We start from the raw sequence: 5,145 nt of genomic DNA on the forward strand, positions 1-5,145 counted from the left end.
ACATTTCTTAGCAGGGATTTCAAAGATACTGAAATCCAAACCTATAACTCCAAACTGTGGATCCTGCCTGGATGAACAATCTAACAATGCTTTCAATTTTACATGTTTCTTTTATTTTTATTACATTTAAGTAAAATAGCCTTGGCCAGGGTGGCTCAGTTGGTTGGAGTGTGGTCCCATACACCAGAAAGTGGTGGGTTGATTCCCATCAGGGCACATACCAGGGTTTTGTGTTGGATCCCTGGTCAGGGCACCTGCGGGAGGCAACTGATCGATGTATTTCTTTCTTTCTCTTTCTCTCTCTCTCTCTCTCTCTCTCTCTCTCTCTCTCTCTCTCTTCCTCTCTCTACGCATGTCCTTGGCTAAGGATTTAAAAAAACCCGGGAATCCTGGCCAGGTGGCTCAGTTGGTTGGGAACTGTCCCATGGACCAAATTCCTGTCAGGGCACATGCCCAGGTTGAAGACTCAATCCCTGATAGGGATGTATAGGAGGCAGCTGATCAATTTTTTAAAATATATGTTTATTGATTATATATATAGAGAGGAAGCAAGAGGGATAGAGAGAGAGAGAGAAACATCAATGACAGAGATACATTGATCGGCTGCCTCCTGCACATCCCCTACTGGGGGTTGAACCTGAAACCTGGGCATGTGCCCTAACCAGCAATTGAACCAGTGAACTTTTGGTTCATAGGTTGACACTCAATTGCTGAGCTACACTGGCCAGGCTGATCAATGATACACTCCCACATCGATGCTTCTCCCTCTCCCTTCCTAAAAATCAGTAAAAATATATATAAAAAGAATGCATAATATGATCCCACTGTTGTAAAATATTTCTATTTATGTGTTCACTAAAAAACTGAATATCTGCGATGTGCTAGTTGTGGAGGTTACAGCACTGAGCAAGCCAGACAGGCAGTCTATTCCCATAGAGTTTACATTCCAGTGGGAAGATGGACAATAAACAAATAACAATTATCAAAAAAGCAAATAAACAACTCCAGGAAGCTGTGATAAATACAAGGAAGAACAATAGTGAGGGAGTACAGGTGTGTGACTTTAGGTAGGTGGTCCCTGAAGGCCTTTCTTAGGAGGTATATTTGATTTAACCAATCAGGAGGAAAACAACCCCAGGAACCATCATGCTGTTGGTGATGCCAATCAGAGTTCTATGGCAGTGCTAGCAACCGATGCCAGGCTTCTCCTGCACCCTGACTCAATCACCTCCATCCCACTGCTTATTATGCAATTGGAAGAGCAATTGTAACACCCCTTTGGAATGGTCAGTGACTAAATGGCAAGCTCCATTTTGAGTGGCAGCCTCCCATTTCTGCAGAAAACTGACTGGCACCAAAAACCAGAATGGAGACCAAGGACCAGGGCCCATAAGGTCTGTGCAAATCACCAGCGACACACCAGCCTCGGATCATGCCTTCCAGGCCACACTTTGGGCCAGACCCATGATGGTGACGTGTAGCATTAACACGAGGAAAACTCAGGGGGAGCCTGATGGCTTACTCAGTTGAGACCCTCTCTTCCCATGACCCATTTATATTTGTGTTCCATCGAATCCTTCGGTCAAACAATAAATCACCTCTTATTTAAATGATGTATTTTGGGAGAGCTACTCCCCCTTCAGCAAAGAGAAAATGTCAGCCTACATGATCTGTGGGTAAAAGGTTCAATATTAAGATGGAGATCAAGTCCTTACAGCTGGGAAGATTTAAGAGGGGACATTGGTGCTTCTTGGTGGCGCTCCCATCAAAGGAGATAGAAGCATAAACTATGTCAACTTCCTGCACACGTCACCCACCACCCAGCAGTTATCCCTCCCTCCTTCCAGCCCATTTGCATATTGTCTCAGCCCCTTCTGTTCCCTTGGGACCATGTACCTCAGTTATCTCTTCTCCCCGACATCTTCTTTCTCACTTTCGTTCTTCTCTCCTCTGAGCCCATAAACATGCCAGTTTCTCCTGGCCTAAAAACAAGGCCACAGGTTCCACACCAAAGGAGAGGACATTTTAAGCCAATAAGCTGCAGGATGCGCACCTAACAGACCTCACTAAAAACGGGGCATTAGGTAGGGAAAGAAACTTAAAGATCAGCACACTGCCAGCCCAGACTGCAGCGAGCTCTCACAGCCAGACGGGTGACCAGTGTGTCCCAACCCCAAAGAAGCAAAGTTTCAAAGTAATACAAAATTTTAAAAGTTTTGTACATAAACTATTCAAGATTTCTCCAGCACTAACTGGTACAAAGCACAATGAGATGGCACTTTTAGAGACAGCAGCTTCAGACCCAGAGGAGGGTAATGAGATGAGTTTCATTTGGCCAAATCAGTGGCAAAAACATAATTTTCTTTCTTTCAAGGAGGCAGGAGAGCAAGTAACTGGTCACTTCAACATAAGTGGCACATCATCCATTTTGTGAACCATTGGGGAAGGGGCAGAGATGGGACAAGAATTTGGTCTCTGACAGAGAGTTCTCACCATTTTAACTTGGTCACTTCTGATGAAAAAAATGAATTGCCTACAGATGCCTTAAAAGCTGAAACCTAAACATCACTTTTTTGGGGGGGCTAACTCCTCCTGGAACCACCTTTTCAATTTGGCTAGTGCTCTGCACAAAGCAATGATTCCCCATAGTAGAGTCGTTCTCTGGGCTCTATGTGGATCCCAGTAAGGCAGGCCCATACCTTTTTCCCTCCTCTATGGAGAGGGCAATATGGATTAAGCTGAAAAATTACCTCCTACAAGTGAGAAAGGGATTAGATTGCTGCTTGAGAACTGTGGAATTATTTGGAATGTTTTACGAATGGTTGCCACATCAACAACAAAAAAGGCAATTACAAAATGTGTACATCACAACATGCTTTTAAAGACACTGCATTGTGCTCACATTCCCTTAAATGTTGTTCCCAAAGGTGCTCAGCCCTATCAAAATCTCTGAGGGGAGGCAGAGACAATTTGGTGAAAAAGACACGGGTGGGGCGGTGGGAGGCAGTGAAAGGAGAAAGCAGCCTTTCAGTTAAAGGTCAGCTTCAAGCAGGCTGGCCGCAGGCGGAGTCAGGGTCAGAGGGAGGAGCGGCGGCAGGGTAGGACGGGTGGCTCTACATCTCATTCAGGTCCAGCAGTCAGGTCCAGCCTCCTTTGTGTACCTCTTTGTGTTCCTCTTTGGTGCATTTCAGTTTATCTTCCAAATCATCAATTGTCTTTTCCAGCTCGGCTACCGATCTCGCAGCAAACTCAGCACGGGTCTCTGCCTCCTTGAGTTTATCAGTAAGAATCTTTATCTCTTCCTCATATTTGTCTTCTTTTTGAGGATACTTTTCTTCAGCAGCACTCAGACACGGCAGGTTCTGGCCCATCAGTCTCATCTGCTCATCCATCTCTCCGCAACGGGACTCTGCCAGCTCAGCTCGTTCCTCTGTGCGTTCCCAGTCTCCCTCAGTAATCACCAGCTTACGAGCCACTTCTTCATACTTTCTATCTGCCTCTTCTGCAATGTGCTGAGCTTCTTTGAGTTGGATTTCCTGGAGTTCCAGCTTTTCTTCATCTTTTGAGGCTCGGTTTTCAATAACCTTCATACCTCTCTCGCTCTCATTGGCAGCTTTCTCAGCTTCCTCCAGCTTTTGCAGGGCAGTGGCCAGGCACTCCTGAGCACGGTCCAGCTCCTCTTCAACCACCTCAGCCTCAGCCTGTTCCCGAGCCTGCCTTTCTCCCTCCACTTCCCACTGGAGGCGCTCGGCCCTCTCTTCGGCACCATCGGCTGCGGCTGCGGCACCTGGATCTCGCGTTTCACCGTCTCAATGGTGGAGATCCCAGGCATGGTGCCCACCCAGCTCCTGCTCGCGTTTGGTTTCCTGCCTCCTCCCCTGTGTTAAATTTTTTGAATTACAATGCAGCCGAAAGACAATGGACCTCCAGTGCAATAGTCACCGTCGGGGTGGCCCGGTGGAAGGATGCACAAACCAGACAAGAGTTTTACCAGATCTAGTAATGATGTGGGGCAGAGGTTGTGTTTGTATCTTTCCAGAAGGAGCAGTGCAGCCACCTTGGGTACCAGAGAGTTATGTGTCACCACAGAGGACCCAGAGAAGCTCCTTGTCCCTTCATTCAAAAGACTGAGAGTTGCCCCGATGACAGCAAAGCGGAAAAAAGAAGAAAAGGAAGGCTAACCAAGGGACTGAAGTGCCAACATGGGGTCAGCTGAAGAAGTTAACAACTGAGGCCCAGCAGAAGGTAGAAAAGCAAGATGTGGAAGCTACTCCCTCAATCATGTTTCTGGCTATGCTAGCATTGGTTAACTGCCAGTCTTCTGCAAAGCCTTGCGCAGCCAAGTCCGAGGACTCTGAGTAAATCAGCAAAAGAAACTTTCATTTAGTAGAAAATGTTACTGTCGTGTGATTTCTCTCTCATTGCTGTGTTGCATTGGCATTGTTTTGTTCTTGATGTTCAAGTTTTAAAATGTTAACATGTCTGTAGTTTGGGTTTTGCATTGGCATTGTTTTGTTATTGTTTTAACAGCCAGAACTTTGTTCTTGATGTTCAAGTTTTAAAATGTTAACATGTCTGTAGTTTGGGTTTTGCATTGGCATTGTTTTGTTATTGTTTTAACAGCCAGAGTTTTGTTCTTGATGTTTAAGTTTTACTTTCATTATGGTAGCTTAAAAATAAAAAAAGGGTGAGATGTAAGGAGCGGCTATAGGGTTAAGCCTTGGACTGACCTGTTGGCAGAGCCACAAACAAGTCCCAGCTTGGAGGGCACAGCCGTCTTAGCATAATTAGGCTTGACCTTATGACACTCCCTAGATCTTATCTGGGTAGCTAATGGGCTGAGGGAGATGCAGCAAGTGCTGCAGTCTGGGTCCCTCTCTGTAGCCTTAGCCAGGCACAGGAGATCCACCTAGACCCAGCTTATTCTCTTTGTCTGTCTTTTCTACATCCTTCGCCGCCCCCCCTCAGGCTCACCGAACCCTTGGCTGAGCTGGCCCGGCACAAAAAGTCAAGACCTTGGAGACAGGTTCAGGGATTAGCCTGGGACTAGCTACTGATGCCCTGGTTCCCCTGGTTATAAATTTCATGGGGACCCTTAGAACTCAGGGAGAAAAAGCTGCCTGAGAAAGAAAAGGGCAAGAAAGG

General features: G+C 46.3%; 1 pseudogene; it reads right to left on the reverse strand.

Annotated features, from left to right (window-relative positions):
- Positions 1-2,580: 2,580 nt before the first annotated feature.
- On the reverse strand, positions 2,581-3,847 carry LOC102259777 (annotated as a pseudogene).
- Positions 3,848-5,145: the final 1,298 nt, after the last annotated feature.

Source organism: Myotis brandtii, unplaced genomic scaffold (assembly GCF_000412655.1).
Source record: "Myotis brandtii unplaced genomic scaffold, ASM41265v1 scaffold707, whole genome shotgun sequence".
Taxonomy (NCBI): Eukaryota; Metazoa; Chordata; class Mammalia; order Chiroptera; family Vespertilionidae; genus Myotis; species Myotis brandtii.